The sequence below is a fragment of the Haemaphysalis longicornis genome, unplaced genomic scaffold, assembly GCF_048455015.1.
Source record: "Haemaphysalis longicornis isolate Haplotype H1 unplaced genomic scaffold, Haemaphysalis longicornis Haplotype H1 scaffold_3, whole genome shotgun sequence".
NCBI classification, from domain to species: domain Eukaryota; kingdom Metazoa; phylum Arthropoda; class Arachnida; order Ixodida; family Ixodidae; genus Haemaphysalis; species Haemaphysalis longicornis.
The window spans coordinates 227,393,743-227,415,423 of NW_027526335.1; the positions used below are offsets into that span (position 1 = coordinate 227,393,743).

At 46.3% G+C, this 21,681-nt stretch overlaps 1 long non-coding RNA gene across 2 annotated transcripts in view; it reads right to left on the reverse strand.

Moving 5' to 3' along the window:
- The window catches only part of LOC144176029 (uncharacterized), a 776,463-nt gene that overhangs the window by 171,753 nt on the left and 583,029 nt on the right, over window positions 1-21,681 (reverse strand). For both annotated transcript variants that reach the window (XR_013323752.1, XR_013323753.1), the window contains one exon: window positions 16,879-16,952. This is a non-coding gene — a long non-coding RNA (uncharacterized LOC144176029). The remainder of the gene's footprint in view (window positions 1-16,878; window positions 16,953-21,681) is intronic.

Below are 21,681 nucleotides of genomic sequence, written 5' to 3' on the forward strand. Positions count from 1 at the left end.
TGTACACCCCGAACCCAATCGTGAGGCCAACAGAGTGCACGCCCGACAGTTGCTGTGGATATTGTAGAAAAGTGGGGCGTACCTCCAGAGTAGCACATGTGCGCAGTGTGGGATTGACCAACGAAAGATTCAATCACGAGAAAGCTTGGCGTTCAACCATCGTCACCGTTAGACGGAGGGGTGCATGGTTTTTTTTTTTGGAAGATGTATTTTATGAACCTCACAGCACGTGTACTTGATTCATAGAGACTAAATTCTTTTGCCTTGAAAGTAGAATTCGGAAATAAGCTGCACTCCGGGAGAGAGCCAGCAAAAGAAACGGGCAAGCCACGTAGTGAAGGAACGCCGCACTGGCAGGCACGTGCAGCCCACGTAAAGAACCGTGCGGCGCAGAGTGCCAGGGCCAAGTATGCCGATCGAGGGAACCCACAGTCTCTGACCACGTGAAACAATGGGTGCGAAGTGAGCCCGGAAAAACAAATCACAACGAAAAGCCTGCGCCCCGACGCGAACATGTGCGCGGTGAGCTTCTGAGCACTGGTTGCCCCGGGTCGCAAGTGATCGGAGACGCGACTCGTGTAGCACGAAGGATGAGAGGCTTAGAAAGCATGAAAGACGACCGCTTGCCCGCGTCTTTAGTTCGCTTTATCGCCCTGTAAACATTCCTGCAGGAGGCTGGACGTCCAAGCCGGCTTCTTACGATCCTGCTCCTCGTCCCACAGGACGCCGGCCCCAACACGCCCCGGCGGATCTTCGGGTTCAACGCGCCGACCTCTTCGAACACCGCTTTCTTTGGTAGTTCAATCATTCCGAGCGCCGCTTAACGCCGCGACCTCCTGTGCCGGCCGATTTCCAAGGACAGTTGCTAAGCCGCTACCAGGCCTCGCTCCGTGTTCTCTTCCGTTGCGTTTGAGTTGTCAGTCAGAACTGGTGTAGAGTTAGCTTCGCCTGCGATAAGTAGCATTGCAAATAGTGAGCAGATCTGAGTTTTTCTCACGCGTGTTGTATTTTTTGTGCAAATAAATTTCAAGTATGTGAATTGGTGGTGCGTTTTCATTGCCTTGCCGCGATATGCACACTTTTTTGTAGTTATTACGAGAGTCCATCTCCGAAGGATTAATTTCGCCCCTACCGGTGAAGTGTGTCCTTCAGAAAGGGCGTTTTCCTCAGTATTATGCACTGTGAAAAGTCATTGTACTGTTCAGACGGAAGACCAAGAATATTTCTTGAACTATCGACCGCTGTCAATTGTCCCAGTGTTCTCAAATGTAATCAAGTAAGTAATAACCCTCAGAAGGGTAACTTCGTTAACAGAAAAAAATTAACATTAATAATTCAGCTCAGTACTGCCTCTGGAAAAACAGGAGTAACTTCTTCTACTTCAGCTTCTATTTGTTGCCCAAAAAGAATTATCTTGGATAATTTTCTGAATAATATCATATTTCTCCACACCCTTCTCGATTGCAGTAAAACGTTTGATTTTATAGACCGAGGTATGCTCTTATAAATGCTGAGTCTGACCTTAATACGTGGGGAAAAGTCGGTGAATGATCTTTTTCGCATTTAAGACACAGATGCCAATTTGCTGAAATTGATTCACACGTTTCTGCTGCTCTCCCAGTCATTGCAGGTGTATGCCTTAAGGTAGTGTTTTTGGCGAATTCCTGTTCTTTCTTTGCATGAATGAGATTGATATTATTGATACATCCGCTAAATTAATCATTTATGTGGACGGAAGGATTGGCTCGGTGGCTGATTCACGGAACAGTCACCTAACTCGCTCTTCTTCCCCATGCAGGTGTACGTGCCCTTCGTCATTCACGTACTCTGCTCGGCCTCCGTGGGTGCAGCGAATGACGGACCCATATGGCTCGAAATCTCCGCAGGTGCCCGTACTCAATGCGCCATCAGCCTCAACACTGGCGTGTCACACGCCGCCCCCGTCCGAGAAAGTATGGATTCACCAGACACAAGAAGTCTCATGTTCATCGACATCAACAGCAGCAGCTATAAGCGGCAATACACCGGCGCGGCGCTCCGCGGTATCAGTTACTGCGCCACGCAACAGTCCCTTATCCCGCTCTACTTCACACTTCAGGTTGATGGATAAAGCTCTTTGTTTTTCAAAAAATCAAGCAATTATTATCTAGCCTAGGTGCCGCGCCCGCAGTGTTGTGCATACTTGGCTTTTGAATGGATTGACGGCATACGGTGTCCAATATTACCATATGGGGACATAAAAACCAATTCAGGACCTCCTGGCCCTGTCATGCCCGCTGAGCTGCAAAAAAGGTCTGCTGGACAGTCTGCGCTTCTTTGCGAGGCGCAAGGGTAGTACAAACGCGAGGGCATACGTACTACGGGAAAAACTACCATCTCTCTTCAAAGACAGGAGGAGAAGCGTTAATGCTCTCTTATGTAAAAACTGCGTGAAAAGAGCGTCACACCCTTTGCTAAAAGTCTGTACAACCTGCGCTGAAAATGCGTCCAACCGATCGACAAACCTGCAAAGACCCAAATCGCAAACGAAGACCGAACCCATTCGACAATTCTTCGCGCTAAGTAAACGCCGACGATCTAAGTGTATACCGACACGTGGCTTATAAGATAAAGGTGTGTTACTGCGCACCTTCCTCATGATCTATACGTCTATTAGGAATGAAGCTCCTTAGGGGATGGCGCCTTCGGCGTCTCCTGTCGTCGTTGTCGTCGTTATTGTCGTCGTTATCATCGTCTGATGTTTTGAAGTTGCGTATGTAGTAAGGAAGACCCGAGTAAATGAAACGTCTTGTGTAAAGGGAGCTGGTGCTTTTCCCCCTCCTCCCAGGACACAGGCTGTCCTCTCAGTGCACAATTTATGTACCAAGAAGTGTACGTCATTTGCATTCGTGTTCATGCAATGTTAGTTTTTCACTCATTTCGTATCTACTTTGTTAATAGCAAGGAGAGATGTCGTCCTGCAGTGGAACGGACGGACCGAGTATGTAAACGTGGAAAAGCGTAACCACGAGTGTTTTGTACTTCCTTTTGTTACAAGAGAAAATAAAAATTCCTTGCTTAGTGACGGTACTAAAACACCGGGAAACTCGTTTACACCTCGCGCTACAAAGTAACGGGTACTAAGAAACACCGAAGCACTCGTTTACGCCTCGCGCTAGAGTGCTTCGTGCTTCAAAGACCAGAGACTTTTGCGGCAAATTAGTATACCTCTACCTCCCAATGGTTTCATCTCCGTTGGCAAAAACGCAAAGGCGCCAATAATACACTTATACTCTTCATGCTTTTCCCCTGCCCAGGTCTCACGCAGTGTTGTACACGTTCCTCTAAAATAGGAACGAAAGCTCGTTCCTCGTTACTTCCCAATTTTGAAACGAGTTCCCGTTACAAGTTCCTTTATAGCGAAAGAAACGCGTTGCAGTTCCACTTCGAAAATTGGAACGTGTCGTTACATTGACGTTACAATTAGGTTTTTAAATGAAAATATAGTGTCGGATAATCTTGGGGCGAAATTAATTGAGAAATTTAAAACTCACATCGAACTACGTATATTATACGAATATTAACACCGCCGGCAGCAGATTATCTGGTGATAAAAATAATCAAAAGAAAATCTCCTAGGCGAATTTTTTCAGGGAGCACAGGACAAACTCCAGGCGGCTCTGGGACATTTCGATGCAGGATGTTTCGGTGCGGAAATTTCGGTGCACGGACATGTCGGTGTACGGGCGTTTCGGTGCATGGACATTTCGGTGTACGGACATTTCGGTGCGCAAACGTTTCAGCGACCAAATTATCCGGTGCTTGCCTGTTTGCGACAGCCGTTATATTTTTATTTCCGCTTAACGTGGGTTATGGGCAACAATCTGGGGCAGTGAATTTATTTTTTTATTTTTTTTTAGAAATTCTACATTTATATATTTTTGTTTAATTCCTATTCCTGGGGACACCTGTTTTGCAGCCCATTGAATTCTTTAGCACACGTTTTTTTTTATTTACGACAGATGGTTAATTTATAGTATCTCTTTTTAGCTAAGACAATTAACGGGTGTTTAGGATGGTCTGACGCCTTTTTGTATTTTTTTAAATTACAGAGCCTCAAATTACATATATTACATGCACACACTCAATATCGAAAACGTAACAATAATTAGCTAGCCCCCCAGAATGCACAAAACCTTATGAAGGGTATTGCGTCGGCTGGGCTTACTTGCTAAAATGAATTTGCGAACACTGGTCTAGGATATTGCCGCGGAGGAAGAACGGGCCTTTTTTGAAAACAGCAGCAGCTTCTAATGTCCTAAATGTTGATTAAGCGCGTACGGGTTGTGCACCCATACGGGTTGTACAAATTGCACCCATCCTGTTCGGGAAAACCAACCTTCGTTTTATGTTTACATGCCTACATTCACCACATTTTAATTCTTTGTCCTAGCGCCCCCCCCCTCCCCCTCCGCGCCTACACGCTCGAATCTCGACCAGATTTCTTTTTGAGTCATATTATTTTCGGTTTCCCCTGAAAGTCCTACAGGCGTGGCGGAGTTCACGGTCTCCGAAGCATCACCGCAGTGATACAGGAAAAAGCTTTACATTCACCAGGAGCTCCCGAAACCTCTATAATGTGACACAAAAAGCCACCCAAAAAAATCACGCCATATCCACGGAATGAATAATGATAAGTGGGGCGAAGCTCGAGAGGGGGAGATCATCGGTAACCGTAACTCTCCCGTGAAAGTTCGCCCATTACATCATTAAGAAAGACGTAAGACTGTGTGCGTACATTGTACAAATCAACTTTTATTTTGTTCTTTTATTTTCTTCTTGTTCGTTTGTTGTTTCGTTTCTTCGTTTGTTCTTTTCATTTCGTCGTTGTCATGACTGCATTGCGAGGTCCCTTCATTACGACGGCTTTATGATCTGTGAAATGACGCGAGAGAGGTTCTTGTACTGGCTGCAATGGGAAGTTTGCAAACACTAAGTCTATACACGTTCCTCGGATCGTGGTAGGGTTCATATGGATACATCTGAGTGCGTATTTGAAGAAAGAACTTTTATTTAGGGCGAACTTGTGCCCGAACAAGACGAGAGGAAACGAGCAAAGGTCCTTGCGTCTCGTTCGATCTCCGTGAACGACTGCCTGCGTTCGTGGCGTGACCTCTTGCGTGATCTCCCCCTCGCAGTGCACGTGCGCTCGCGCCTCCGTTGGCGAACACAGACAAGCTCGCGCTCCCGGTGCCGAGTTTGCGCTGCCGGTTGCAGCCGGTTCTTGCGCGTGCAACGCGGCCCACTTTGCGACATCTCCGAAAGCATGCGGCGGTCACGTACCACGAGACACAAGGGATGGACTGACCCATGGCTTTAGGAGCTTCGCCCCTAAAAGCCGCTGAGAACACAAGGACCACTATCGTTTGCTGGCTACGCCCTTCCGCGCGTCCCGGTCATACCGATGGCGCCCCCACTCCAGGAATCGCTCTTTCTTCGCCTTCAGTCTCCCCATTGGGAATTAATTCTTCAAGTCACGCATATCATGGACACACCAGGCATACATTGCTTTCTCCCATTATAAGGAGCAAAAAAATTGAATAGGCTAGTGTGACGAGAGCGGCAACAGTCGTCTTCAAGTTTTCGAAGTCCAGTTGACAGAATGGTGAACCACAAGTGACACCCCTCTGTCTCTACCAAGGGGGTTTGTAGCCGGCGGGGCTCAGCCTTCCCCTCCCCTAAGTAACGCCAACGTAAGTGCGATCGTTGGTTGGTTAGTTTTAAGTAGAACCGACACCGAATGCAACGAATACGAGATTGATTGAGAAAATAGTGAAAACGGAATGCACACGCGCTTAATCTACCTCGTTTTTCTGTTTTTTTTCTTGCGAATGTTTTGCAGGGGGGGGGGGGGGGGCAGGATAGACTAAAAGAAGCAGCGTCTTGCACCGTTGGCTGAAGTGAAAGCAAAGCGCTTTGGTAACACCTAAAGTAGTACGGTTGTTCACATGAATGTTAAAATAAAAAGAAGGTTGAACGGATGCAAATTAACAACGTTAATTTTTACCATCTACTACAGACATTGGGTTTACGTGGCAATGCTCAGCCAGTGTTTAGCGTTCGTTTCCACACACGGTGGCGGAAGCACAAATTTCGAATGTAGAATCATACAAGTCACGAAATTACAATATTAAATCTAAATTGTTCAAAGAATGCCTGGGACATCCCGTGACTCAAAATGTCTGGACCAAGACGTCATGCACCAAAATGTCCGTGCACAGAAATGTCCGCACCGAAACGTCCTGCGCGTAAATGTCCGACACCGAAATCTCCGGATCCCGTATTAAGCAATCTTTCCCCGCCACGGATCAATTCTATCGGCCAGACGCGCGTCCTGGCCTCCCCAGGCAAACGATGAAAGGTGAAAAGCATTCTCGGGGCAACGCAATTCACCCGTCGAACGCCGCGTAAGTTCAACCAGCATGAAAGCAAGCACAAGCTGCTGCCTTCTGCGTGGTTATTCTTCTGCCTTTGACCTTCGAGGAAGCACTTACGGCTGAAGGGCGGGAAGAGAAACGCAGTAGCGACTTGCGGATTTTTGTACTCGAGCATTGGCACCAAAAACAGCCAAATCCTAGCGGTGTAACGGCAGGAACGCCGTTCCTGCCGTTCCTTCAAAAACGTAACGAGTTACCGTTACAGTTCCGCCGACCCTTAATGGAACGGTGGCGTTCCTCCGTTCCTCCAAAAAGGAACTAGTTCCAGGAACGTCGTTCCTTGTAACGCCGTTCCGTACAACACTGGTCTCACGTTAGTAGATATGGCCCGGGATTTTGGTTTTATCTAGGACCACTCCATTCTGGCGATTTTCAAGTAACCGCTTTACCACAATGGACGCCCGGTTTCCCGCACGCGCTGTGTGTCCAGAGCTTTTCGGTCGACCAACCGGTCCACCGGGAAGTGCATTAGCTTTTTAACAGGACGCCATCAGTCCCATTAAGAAAGATTTCACTTTAGAACTATTACTGACAGAATTGATAGAGTAACACAGGTAGAAAAAGACCATCAAAGCGTTTTAACCGTTCAAATCCAATTAGGGACATTACGAACCAGTGCAGCCGCCACCGCTCGCGACATCGAAACTTTGGAGACCGGGTTCAAGGATGCGGAATATTACTCGCGACGTAACAACCTCATATTGTATGGCCTTCCAGATACTAACTATTATGAAACTCCATCTGGGTCGGAAGAAGTTACAGCCTAAGCAGCGAGCACTTAAACATTAAAATTGCTCCGATGGAAGTTGAAGGGCACACCAGCTCGGCCGTCTCATCCTGGCCTGCACCGTCCGATAGCGAAATTTGCATCGTTCAAAACTAAGGAAGCGATACCTACTACCGGCAGGACTTCACTCGTTCAGTTCAAAATGGACGGAAACAGCGTGCCGCTCCCGCTAGAAACAAGTCCGCTGATTTTTCGAGCCCTAAAAGAATGGCGCAGCTTGTACAAGTGGTGCAAGGCTAGAGAAACAGCAGAGCTGGCAGTCCGGAGACCCGGCTTTTGCTCCTCACATGGATTTCTGAACTTGCCGCTGAAAGTTCTCCATGAGTTGTAGGCCCGGATCATTTCGTCCGCAACCTTTCACATCTCTCCCGAAGTGGACCGCCTTAACACGCGCTAGCACCCGCGGCAACCCGCTTCGCGAAGTCCGGGGCTGTAGCGCGTACTCGGCGCCGGTGCCCCCACTTCAGGCGCGAACGCACGTGAACTGGCGAGTAGAAGAGCACGCGAGAGATCACGCCACGTACGCGATCGCACAGTAGCCGGTTTATACCGCGAGGAACCCAGGTTATACAGCACACCCCTCTTATAACGAACACTTCGAGAAACGAAAATCACCTTGCTGAATCCGTGTTTTGCTATATCTTAAAGGAGCCATGAAGACAAAATACAAGTTGATTGATTACTGATTGTAGGGTTTAGCGCGCCGACGCGCAACGCAGGCGATGAGGCGCGCCGTAGTGGAGGGCTCCGGATTAATTTTGACCACCTGGGGATCTTTAACGTGCGCCGAAATCTCGAACACACGGGCGTTTTTGCTTTTCGCCTCCATCAGAAAAGCGGCCGCCGCAGCCGGGAATCGAACCCGCGACCTCGTGCACAGCAGCAGAAAATACAAGTTGGGTTTATTAGAAAGACTGCTTACTCCCGATAACAACGATACCAATATCATCGCAATTTTCGAAAAAATAACGGAGATATTAAAGAAAACGTGTGAAGCAGTCGCGACCCCCTAGCCAATTTCCCGCAACTTTTCTATGACGTCACGGAACCTTGTTTGTGCGATTGGCGGCCGTCTAACTGACCTGTCGCAACGACACAAGACTGGACGTCTGTAAATGGGGCCTCTAGTTCCATTTGACCGCATCACTTGAGTGCTAACGTGCAGTTAACGCACTGAAAATTATATTTGATTTTTGGCCCATATGACGTCATTCTTGCTTATAACACGTCACTGTGGCGCAAAATTTGAAAGTTTTTAAATATTTCTTGCTTTTTTTTGTTTAAAAGCATCTTTTGGGGCTGTAATGGAGCCGAGTGAGATACTGAATCCTAGTTCTTTCAAATTAAATGAAGTTGTATTTTCTTTTCATGGCTCCTATAAATTAAAACATATGTGTACAAATCGTAACGGGAAACGAAGGTTTCGTCTTTATACCCGGGATTTCGTTGACCGCGTTCGCTATAAGTTTACTATACTATATTCCGACTGCGAGAAGCGTTTTCCCCCCTGGTTCATCTCAGATTCTCGCGGCGTCGGTTTTTTTACTGTTTCCTCTTGTGCTTAACTTAAGGGTTTAAGTTCTCACCTTTTTTCGTTCTGTTATTGTTTATTTCCAACCTCCCAAACATATGTTTGCGTTTACCTTCCCATCTTGTTATCATGCGGCCTGGGGAGGCAAGCTGGAATGGGGTTTGTACACTTAGGCGCCTAAATTGTTATTAAGTTTATTTATTTCTTTCGCTTAAGATTAATCCATTTGGATCTAATGGTTGTGAAACTTCCTGTGACCTTTTTTTCCTTGTAGGTGTTGCGCACAGCGTGCCGACACAACCTTATTTTCTTTCTGATTGGCTGCACATGTTTCCCGTCGCTGCTAAGCCCGTACCGCTCGGGCTTTCGAGGTAGCCCAGTGGCGTAAAGCTCCCGGGTTCAATTTCCGGGACCTCTTTAACCACACTTTTTTTTGAGGCGCAGATTCCCGACACGCGCTCATGGGCCCCTTGCCCCCTCACCACTTTTACTCAGACTTGGAGATTTTTTAATGCGACGGACGCATAACGCTCGGCCTCAACAGCTCCACTGCTAAAATCGTTGTTCCTTGTTTCACAGCGGTATGCCTTCGATGAAATGCAACAAACCGTGAGAGAAATCGCGTAGCAATCCGAATACCATCGATAAACGTCACACCACCTATTCAATAACATACGATCAAGTAGTCCGTAATCTGCACTAGCACCCGCAGTTCTCTTTCAATGCACTCCCAGATATTTAATGTTGTTTCGTAATCCACCAGCAATATGCTCGGGCTATCCGGAGTTTGGCTGTCAGGTGATGTCGTGGACCATGAAATTGATGCTTACCCCAGGATTTTGACGATTTTCTAAACTATCGCAAAAGTACCCGAGAAGGAGGTGTTGTAGGGGCCTATAGCAAAGTACAATCGTGCTCAGTCGTTGATATTACGTCTTACTCAGAAATCCTACGGCCTAATATTCGCTCTGTACGCCACTAACTCTGCTGCTTGAAGTGTGCTATCGGCTCTTACAAAGCAGGCCAGGCTTTCCACAGAAACGTAACAACGTATTGAAATACCTCACGGTTAAGCACCTGAAGGCGCGTGCCCTACTTTTGGCTATTTTAACTCTCCCGGTATTGACTATCAAGGCCAAGAAGCTCTGGCAGGGAGAAGTATTGAAACAAAAAATTCATCAATATCTAATAAACCTCCAATCTCACACTTCTGGTGTATTAGACAGCTCGCGTGACTGTCAATTCATCGCATTTACAGGACTTGATACTAATAACACGTCCTGAAAGTTTACCTTCACTTAAATACCTTCGCTAAATCACCGATCATAAAGTCATACCATCCGCCTTCAATTTCAGTCATTTGTCCCGCAAGCTTTAGCATAAATCAGTCTGGATTTAGTCTGGATCAGTCTGGATCAGTTTAGCATATCAGTCTGGACAATATGTGTGACTGAGGCACTAAATTCTGAGCTTCAAAACTTTTTTTAGGACTTTGAATCAGACCTTAGGAACATCAGTGGAAGAGAACAGGACAATTTTTGAGAACAAACTAAGCGAATGGACAAGGAAGCTCATAGGACAACCTCATTTTGTTTATGTTGCCATAAACCTTCGTTCAGGAAAACGTTCTACAAACTACAAAACAAGAAGAAACGACTATTTCGGGATTATACGGCCAAAACTCACACGTGGGATGAATACTATGCGACTGAAGAAGCCTATTGGTCTCGCTATACGCAGCGCGAAGCGCTCGTTTTTCCAAACAGACATACCCGAGATTCTAATCAATAGGCGTACACAGTTATGGCACGCAGGAAACGACCTATGTAAACGCAGGGATTTGCAGAAAACGGGCACTGTTAAATTAAAAATGCAAATCTTAGAACACGCCATCTACACCCAAATCATTCACTTTTTTGACGCGAATCACTCCTTCCATCCTACGCAGCATAGGTTGCCTAAGAATTTTTTTACTTCTTTTTTTGCCATGTGGCATATGAAGAAAAGATACGACAGTAGGTAGAAGAGGCAGATCGGGTACAAAATCGCACGTAGTCAGGAAATTGATGACACTGGACAAGGTAGGCATGGAATCTATAGTCTCGTGTAAAAAGTTCAGCAGTGAACTGCAGTAGCGGTCTTCTTGCACCCACCGGTTGAAGTAACCCGGTTTATCTCACCGAAGACCAACCATTCTTGGCGCACAGTCCCGAGCTGTCCTTGTTCCTGTGCACGTCCTCAAGAGATGCTTGACATCCGCTTCAGACGTTGGCGCCGTACACTTGGGACATGTTCCTGGGTCTACTGGTGCGGGTCCCCAAGTTCAGGTGACAGAAGGTTTGAGAGCCACCCCAGCCCGAAGACTCTTGAGAGAAACTTCCTCCACACCGGAAAGAATAGGGACAGAGAGCAGACACACGGCGAAATTAAATGGAGAGTGAAGTGAATTTGTCAAGCTCCCGGTTTTGCTTGTACTGCGTAGACAGGCTGAAATTAACACACTTTTCATCTTGTGTCCGGTTGAGAAGTCGGTAATTATTTTAAAAAGCGGGAAAGAAGAAAAACTACCATGCGCAGTCTGTGGCGGCCGGACCAACTAAAGGCTGTGACGTCGGGAGGAGGTGGCACCGTGATTGGACGATGTCCAAGGTTAGCATTCAAACAAGTTTCGGTTTCGGTTCTGTAAAACAACATGCTTGACATCCGACGGCAGCGTTGGATCGATTGGAATTCTCGATATCTCAGTAATCGTCGTACCGCGCTTCTGCCATGTTGTCGGCTGTAATATGCCTGAGATAAGCCTCCCAGCACGGCTTGGCATCGTAGAAATCACTAGCCGAGGCTTACGCAGTGAATGAACGCCATCCGCGTCACCGCAGACGCTCCAATGTCATACGCTTTTCCCGCATATTTGGAGCTTGCCTCACTCATGCCTGTATCGTAAAAAGCGTGTTCGCACCAGGCCAAGGGTGTGCTGATTCTGGCCTGTGCCCACTAGCCGCAAGCAGTCTGTGCTTGTGGCAACAGCACGCCAACGAGAACTCGCTAACGCGTCAGTGTAAGTCTGCGCGCGTTCTGCAAACTCGCTCGTGGAGCAGTGAACGTTACGGCCCAAAAATGGTGAGCTCAGGTAAGAAAACATCGGCCGCAAACAAAAAAATCAACTTAAAAAAAGAAAAAGCACGCACCTTCGAGGATTCGAACTTGCGACTCGCAAAACAAAAAATACTAGCGCTTCAGATCACCCGAAGTGGGATATACAAGATTTGTAATGTATAACCAGTTTACACTTTTATTTAGTTTTAGCATTTCAAGTACTTTATGTGACTCGTGCAGTGAACGCTCGTGCAGTAAACGTCCCCCAAACTTCCACAATATCTCACTTCTAGCAATTGCATTTCTTAGATGGAAAAGCGTTCGCAGATGTGTGGTCGTGCTGCTGACCGCTGTGCTTGTTCACCCAGCGCAAAAAAGTGTTTCCAGCTCTCTAGTTTTGCGCTGTAAGCTAAAAGTTTCAGTTGATTTTATTTCCTTAGTACCTATATTGACTTCGCTGACTCTTCTCCCGCCTTCTTCTCCCGCCTTCCTACTAGCGTAAAGTCGGCGAAGCGTCGCATATGCACTTGTGCAGCGCTTGCGTGGAGACGCCCGGACACGGAGCTTGATACAGTGTACAAACTAACAAAGTAAAGAAAGGCACATTCTTCCGTTCACAAACGTGTTGTGGCTTAGTTTCAACTGAGCGAGCGAATTGCGAGGACCTGTCGGCGGCCGGCGGAGTAACCGCTGGGCACTCTGGCTCGGCCGACTGACTCGGTCGGAAGGTCGGCGAGCCGTGCAGTAGAGCAGCCAATTGCCAGCTCATCTCCTCCTGACGTCACACGAAAACGCCAAAGAAAGAAACTGGGCGAGGGTGCATAGAGGAGGACAGCATTTTCGAATTGATTTTTCTACTAAATAAATTCGCGTAAACGCGCTCAGAGATCGAAACATGGCCTATGGACTCCGGACTACAATTTGCACTAGTAATCCCGCAATGTTTACAAATCACTTCAGTGTCCCTTTAAGGCACGTGTGTCCCTTCTCAGGAGAGATTTCATGGCTGAAAGGCGGGAGCGTAGATCACAAGGAAAAAAGCTAGGGACGGATTCAGATTCAGGTAGGACAGAAGAGTGCGAAAGAGCGCCAGCTAATTGGTCGAAAAAAATTGTTACCGTGCCCCTGTACCCAATGTACACTTATCATTAGCTGTGTTGTCATGTGGACGCTGTGATTGTGCTGGCAGATCAGAGGAGTCTTTTTCACTTGCTTCAGGTGCTTCGCAGCACTGAGCGAGTCTCTGTATATATGTGCATCTTTGATGCCTGTGACGTTGATTGCGTCATATACAGCCCAGAGTTCCAGTAGCAGCGGGTCTGGCGTGCCGATGAAATAACAGCGCAAGCCTTTCAGTTCGAGTGTGTGGGACTGTCGAAAGCGGTGCGTCCTCCTCGAAGTGAAAGGGATGCCTCTGGCTGCTCACGCCGAGGAGAATTCGTTGTCTTATTGTTTGTTACGCTGTATAGTCCCATGGCGGAGTTCGTCCATGGTTGAAGTCACGGGAGGCTCTAGTGATTCAGTTCGGTAATTACATCACCACATCTATAAATTCTCACCGTGACCATTTGACGTGAACTACAAAGTGAAGACCGGGCCTTGACTCTTCATCTTCAGGATTAGCGCTGGAGTTTTTTATGTGCGCGGTAGCGCTTGACGACAGCACTTGCCACGGTTTTTTTTTCTTTTTTGCTAAAGCCACTGCGCTTGCCGGGGAGCTGGTGGTCGCCGCTAGGCATACGCTCACGAGCACTGGGACTTTTATCGCTCCTCACGGTGTTTGATAGTTATTTTTTTCTAAAACCACTGCGCGTGCCCAGCACGCTCGGCGGTCACCGCCAGTCATGCGCTCACGAGCGCTCGGAATTTTTTTGCTATTTTTTCCTGTAACGGAAAACTTGAGGCTTGAACAGCCCCCTCTTGAAGAATGTAGGCTCACGTCGGCGTTCGAAGTGGGCAAGTTGCTCTTCATCCGGGAGCGATTCGCAGCTGCTCGACGATGTGGAATTTTAGGTGGCCTCGTCGGCGGCTACACGGTCTGCGGCAGCGGCGTTTCATCGATTTTACGGCCATTCGCGCTTGAGTTGACTCTCCGAAATCCTCCAATAACGGCGCTACCGCCGTCATCCGGCGAGTTTGCAAATTGTGAGATAGGCATCGTGGCGGCGAGGGGAATAACAGTGGCGAAACAGGGGTCATCGGGTGGAAGAGAAGCGCTGGGGCGGCGCCGAGTAAAGCGGCTTCACCAGAATGAAAACTGGAGGGTTAGGCATATACGGCTTTGCAGTAAAAGAGAAGCATTGGACATCACAGCTTTATCTTGCATCCCTGACAATCCAGACCACGGAGCACACACTTATTGCAATGACGGCAACTTTCCACACGTGTGCGCACGAAGCCATCTGGATGACAATCTAACGGGATCATTTTCGCCCCTTCATTGCACTGTGAACGAAGTTCCTGTACGGTAGCCGAAACATACTGTTTGGTTTTTATAAACATTCTTTGTCGGTGACTGTGGTAGTACGTTTTCCCGACCAGACGGGCTTCCGTCCAAGCTTTGGTTTCATGAAACTCTTCTCCACGCCATCCACCCTTCCTTTTACAATAGCACCTGCACAAACTGCGTTCTCGCATCTTTTGGCGCTTCTCCCGAACTTGTACCCTCACTCTCATTCTCTTTCCTACCCTTGAGCAGTGGACAGGCATGCTGTCCAATTGGGGCCCAACCGACTAGCTTCATCTGCAGGTCAAGCGCGCTTTCCTCACCATCACCGCCGAGAGAAACCAGCTCTCTGACCACACGGGGACTAGCAATGAGACTGCTTGTATAAAGTGTTATTTTCTTCCTCCTCAATCTACCTTCGTGCGGTGCAAATTTGGTGATGAGTTTTTTTAACCCTCACCGAGTCAAAATGAATTATACCCTAGAGTATATTCAGAACCGTTCCACAAAATTTATTCTCTGGGATTACAGGTACAATTGCAGCGTATCGGCATCAAAAGCACGAATCAATCCTTGTACGCTTCACTCTCGCCGTCACACACACAGACCATGTTTCATTCTTAAATCACAATCATGTGGGGATCAGCCAATCCTACCTGCTATTCAATGAGGCGCCCTAGTCATGCTATCGCAATGTATTCGGAGCATGCCATTGCAAACACGTTTAAACGTCGTCTTACTCCGCACTTTTCGACACTAGAATCTGTGCACCGCAAACACCGCGAAGCGACTCCTCTTTGGTAGCTGCCATAATTCCTGTAACCCTGCTTTCAAATGCCGTGTCATGCTCACCCCTAGTGTAATATCCCAACGAGCACCACAGAACAAAAGAATATGAAAGAAGCGCCGATACACAGATTCTTTAAAGGCACCTTACGTCGAAGTTTCACGAATTATATCCCAGGAATTAAATTTTATTATTTTCTATGGACGGGTGCCACGAAAGCCCCGGCCACAAATCCTCGACACGGTCCGGAATGCTCCCCTCTGCGTTGTTTTGGCAGTTATGTTGACTATAACCCTCTGTCGGTAAAGTTAAGCACGTATCGGTAGTAGCAACTCTGCAGCAAGTACACGCCTCGTTGCAAATATTTGTCGGCACTGTCTAAAAGGCCCCGTTAGAAAGATGTCACGAAGTCAAAGACAACGCAGGTGTCTTGAAGGAAAAAAAAAACGTTTATTGGCTCGACCTTGTGCTTCCCTATAAACTCAAATATTATACAGGCGGCGAAGCAGCGGTCAACAACGTCACGTGCGCAGGCGAGTGTCGGCAAATCATATATCGCGGCGTCTGCTCTGGGGGCATTCATCTTGCGGCGCGAGTGTTTCTCCACCCGTCGAATTACATCCAGGACAGTGTATACCTAAGAAGAATATTCTAGGCTGTGACTTAGTGCGAAACATTCTTCCCATCAAAGGAGATAACACGAGCGAAATAAAAAATAAAAAAATGGAACAAGCACTTCCCTTGGCATACAGATAACACAGTCCGGCGCACCCGGCGGTTAAAGTAAAACATACAGGGTGCCCCAGCTATCATGCACCAAGTTTTAAAAAAAGAGTAATGGCGTAACTCGAATAAAACCTAGTGGATAATGTTTCCAGTACTGTAAAGAAGCGGTGACTAATTTTTTCGTTAATGAGACTTAACTAATTAATTGTAATTAATTATCTAACTCGATAATTACTGTCCTAATCACTGAAGTGTCAATGAGGCATTTGTAGGCATCGACGAGGGGCATCTAACTGCGGTATTTTCAGCGACGAAATAATTGCGTACTCATTTATTCTGACTGATAAAGAAAACCCGCGAAATATGAAAAATACCACGTGACGGCGCATCCGCGCGCATTGTAAAGCAGCGTCCCCAAATAAGCTGATTGAAAGCAACTGCTTCCGGTGTTACCCGCCCGAAGACACAGCGCATCACCTTGATAAGGCGCGTGTGCAGATAAGGCACAAACTCGGTGGCGATTTCTTCTTTCTTTCTTTTGTTTATTTCATTCTGGCTAACTCAGAGGCAGCCTGTTGGAGGGCGTTGCTTTACGATGCGCGCGGACGCGCCGTCACGTGGTATTTTTCATATTTCGCGGGTTTTCTTTATCAGTCAGAATAAATGTGTACGCAATTAGTTCGTCGCTGAAAATACCGCAGTTAGATGCCCCTCGTGGGTACCTACGAGTGCCTCAGTGACACTTTAGTGATTAGGACAGGAATTATGGAGTTAGATAATTAATTACAGTTAATTAATTAAGTCTCAATAATGAAAAAAATGCTTTCCGCTTCTCAACAGTACTGCAAACATTATCCACTAGGTTTTCTTCGAGTTACGCCATTACTCTTTTTTAAAATCTTGGTGCATGATAGCTGGGACACCCTGTATAAACAAACACGCCTAATGCATGGTTTGCGGCAATATGCATTGCCGCCACTCTTTTTTCCGAGTCAGCGTATACACACAGCGTTGCGAAGCGAAGCTTACCCCAAATGTAATATGCAGAGCCGCACCGGCAAGCCTCCATATTTCGTGCTCTCGAACAAGCGCTGAACTGGCACCTGCAAAACGAGAGGTACCAGATTGGTTAAGAAGGTTCTCTCATCAAAGAAAATTCACATTTTGCGAAATGAAGGCGCTAAAATCTTCAGTTGCCATTACACTTGCAAACCCTGCTAGCGCTCAGCGTTCTACGGATGAAGACACAACAAAAGTGGAATGTATCCTTTAGAGAGGTTTTATTACACACGTTCGGACGACTGCAAGCATTCTGAATTAAGAAAGTGAAACGATTAGAAAAGACCTATTATCCCGACCTATTCATTTGTCTACAAACAAGCTATGAGTCTCACTTCAGTCGTTTTTAATGCAATGAATGGTGCGCTTACGCAATGCTTTCTTTGCTCATGGCGAAGGTTTCCTGTATCTCCTGAGTGAGCTCACCTGCGGACATAGCAAAACTGTATTCCGCTCAAACTCAGCGAAGCAGCCACGCCTGGCACAGTGAGCAGCAGACGCCCACGTGACAATATGCAGCTGCAAATGCAGCTGCGTTCTTCTATATTTTCATTCACACAACCTTCGGAATTGCGTATGTACGCCGGTCCCCAGTATACTATATATACACAGGAACCGTACAGAGTGCACCGAAACTACCGTGAACGAACCTGTAGGTTGTTTTTTTGCCACATTCCGCCTACTGGTACCTTTTGCTACACAGTTTTCATTTGTCTTTTCTATAGCATTTTTGGTTTTCTCGGTGGCGAAAATACAACCGTGACATCATGCTTACAGACGGCCTTGTTTAAGTGAAGTAGCTAGTTGGGCAAGTTAATACACCATCTCAGTGTAAGTGCAGCGCACTGAAAAGAACAAGCACGAATAAAGCAGAAAACTGCACTCGGCACGTTTTCCCTTCCTTGTTGTGCTGTTAATATCGCGGCATTTTAACGATCATCCCGCATTCTTTACCTAATGGGGGACGTTTCGAACATTGTGTAGTACTATAGACTGCTCATCGGGGTTTTGTGTTTGCCCTGATTTCGCTAATTTTCTTTACATCAATCCTTGGAAATTTCTTGCCCGCGGAGACGAGCACTAGAGAGTGCGGCATTTTTTCACCGATCAGTTATCAAGGAAAGGCTGTCCGCATCTGCAGCGGAAATTGACAAATGAAAACAGAGATGAAGCAGAATGTGACATTAGGGACACGCGCACGCTTGTTCACTTTTCCGAAGAGAAGCAAGAAACATAGGCCAATCCAGACGTTCTGCTTGAGACAGGCAAATATGACACAACCATATGTAAAATATTGGCGCCCGGGCACTTGGCTGCCGTCTGCACCAGATGTGGTCGCTGAGTAGGATTTTATCGCAGCGCAAGTAGTGTCAAGAGTACAGGCATTGGAACCTTCCGCAATGCGTAAAAATGGTTCTGTAGGTGCGGTGCACCATCGACTGACATTTTCAGCGACTTAAATGAGTTTGTCCACTAATGCAGTGGTTCTGCGGTACACTGTCGAACTGGTTTTCCCCCTTGTTCAATAAAATTGACAGTTGGGCTAGTTGGTTTTGATTCATCGTAAGTAGCGCTAGATGCGGGACACAGAAGAGAAGACACACACGACGGCGCTATTCATCGTAAGTAGCGCTAGATACGGGACACAGAAGAGAAGACACACACGACGTATCTAGCGCTACTTACGATGAATCAAAACCAACTAGCCCAACTGTCAATTTTATTGAAGTACATTTCTATTACGTCGGGCCCTTTTCTGTGTTCTAACAATCATGAACTACGTTTCCCCCTTTTGTCACGTGCTTCGTTCCGAATGTTTCAGCACAAAGTGGTGTATTATTAGAAACCAGTTTTAGTGTTCGCCGCGGGGTCTTGCGCATAATTTCTTGCCTCTGCAGTTTCAGTGTCCTTCCTTAAGCCTGTTGCATTTATTATGTGATTAATAAAATATAGTAGAGAACGTAGAGAGAAATTGTAGACAGAAATATTGTAGAGAAACATTTGTAGAGAACGGCCACACAACATATACAAAGTAGGCGCGTATGTTTTGCTTCAATTTGTGTACGTTACCATTCTTGCAGGTCAAAGGTATTTGAGCAGGTTTTGTGGCTAGCATATTTTTTAATGTTTTGAGGCCTTTTTATTTTAATTTGGAATCCTGTCTGGTACAAGCTCTCCCGCATCTTCTCGATGATCTTCCTTATTTCGTCGTCCCCTCCAAGTTTAAGTCTCCACCCTCCTGAGAAATTCTTCATCTCATATTTCGTTACGATTGGAACTATCGCTAACCAATTACGACGTTTCACTCCTGTGTTTTGCCTAAGATTGCTAGCGTATAAGTCAGCATAAAACATTTTTGTTACTAACAATATGATTGAGGTAGTGTCCTGGTACATGTCCCGACTCTCACTGTCGATCTGCCAACCTAAACAAACTTCGTCGCGTTTAAACTCCCCCCTCTGCGGGATACTTTATAAATTCTTGTTACGTTGCAGGCACAAATATCAATGTTTGTGCGTGCGTTAATCCCCATGGACTACTCCTAAAATTAAATTTGCTCCTCTGCTGTTGACGCTATCATGCTATGGCGTATTAGAATAGGCCTCTTTGTTCTCTGAGACAGTTTACGCGTTGGTTTCCGACGTTCTCTTCCTCCTTCAGCTTCCCGAAACGCGAGATGGAGAGATTCTGGTGTGGTCTTGGCGAAGAGTGGCTCCGGAAGGAAGAGAACTTTCCCGCATTAAGACGGGGGAAAAATCTCGCGTTTTGGTTCTCATCTGTACCAACCGCTTTAGAAGCAAGAGCTTTCGACCGACCGACCAGCCGAAACCTGCATCATTTGGAAACTAAGCCAACCAAATTCCCCCAATACATGAGCACGGCATGTAGCAGAGCTTTGCGGCGTTGAGTGGGCTTCATCTGAGATACCTCAGCATGTCTGTTGTGCGCACGTACTATCAGGGTTCCGTAAAGGCGACCCTTCAATTGACCCAGCACACACCTCAGGCCAAGCTGAAGGAGGCACCGGCAAAAAGCTGTTTCACTGCGCATAGATCATTCGTGCAAAGTTGGTATCCCGAAATGGCGCACTGTATCATATTCAAATTCATTTATTTCTAGAATTACATCGGAGTGGAATCGCCTGTCACCAGTTCTGGTGCTTATTAACAACTTTGACCAGTTTAGGAAAAACGTTTCTGATTACTTCACTTCTGTCTAGTTTGTGACCTTTTTTTACCACAGTGTTTATTTTCCTTTCAGTGTGTCATTTCCATTCACATGCAACTGCCAATGTAAGTTTTGTTAGTTTCTATGCCAGATGCAATACCTGCGTAGATTTTTGTTATGCATTTGTATATATTTGTGCACTGCGGCATACCTAATGGTTTAGTGTTTGTGCATGTTGTTTTATATGCACACGATGTTTGTACAATTTAAACATCCCTATGTACCACTCCCCTCAGTAATGCCCTCGGGGCCATGACGGTATCTAAAATAAATAAATAAATAAATAAATAAATAAATAAATAAATAAATAAATAAATAAATAAATAAATAAATAAATAAGTAAATAAATAAATAAATAAATAAATAAATAAATAAATAAATAAATAAATAAATAAACAATAAATAAATAAATAAATAAATAAATAAATAAATTGGTTTTAGGTATGGAGCACTTTGGGGGCGCGCCTTGTCGTCATAGCTCGTCCGTCGTCACCGTGTCTCGCCACCGCTGTCACGCGGCGCGACGCACCCAAACAGTGGCTTCAAAAAGATACCCGCTTCTCCCTCGATTCAGCCCTCGGGCCAAAATTTAAAAGGGTACTTGAACAAGAGGCTAATATAGGCACAACCGTTCGTAACTTCCAGGAACCTCTGGCACAGGTCATATATGTCCTCATTATTTAGCGCAACGAGAACTGCCGTGTTTTTAGGGTAAATATATGTACAGTATTTGTCAAAACTTTCTAGGCCAAACCGAAAACGCATAGGCCGCAAAACATGCAACGTACAAGCGTACGTCCCGAGCGAAGCTGCAACTTTTTATGCCGGAAAGCTCGAGAAAACACTTTTCTTTGTTCCTGTCATAAAATATGGCTGCCACATTTAAAGGCAAAGCTTATTCTTTGAGTTTTTTGCGGTCGAGAAGGCTTGGGATTGGCCTAGAAAATTTTGGTGAAAGGGCGCACTTAGCCGGCAGTCCCTGCGTCCACGTACTTAGGACTGCTCATGCGGTTGGTTTTTACGATAGTATTCGAAAAATGTGGCCACGGAAGAAAAAAAAAAACTACGGGTTCAAAATGACGTACAAAGGCTCCATTATATGCGAGAAGAAAGAAAGCACAAATAAATGCGTAAGGGCTGAAGGTAGCGAAGCTGTACGGAAACTTCACGATCATCATGAAGGTTTAAATCCACGATTGCAGCCGATTTGCTTCTTCTTCGCTTCCGCAACAACCTTTACTCCATCATTGTTGCTATAAGTGTGAGCGTCTGTCATTTTTCTTTTGAAGTGACATTCATTGCACACCACCTTAAAGGGGCGTACGCTATGGCGTCTCTTTCTCCTTCCGAGCTAGTGTTGCCACGATTACGGGAAACGCTGGAGTTTTTGTTTCCGCCAATCTTGGCCAATATCCGTAAGCGGATATGCTTGACTTCACAAGTGTGCGCAGGGGATGCCGGGCGGTCGCCGCAAGGCCCGCGCTTACGTGCGCGGTATCGGCAATTTCTTGGTATTTCTAACTGCGGAAACAAAAAAATTACGAT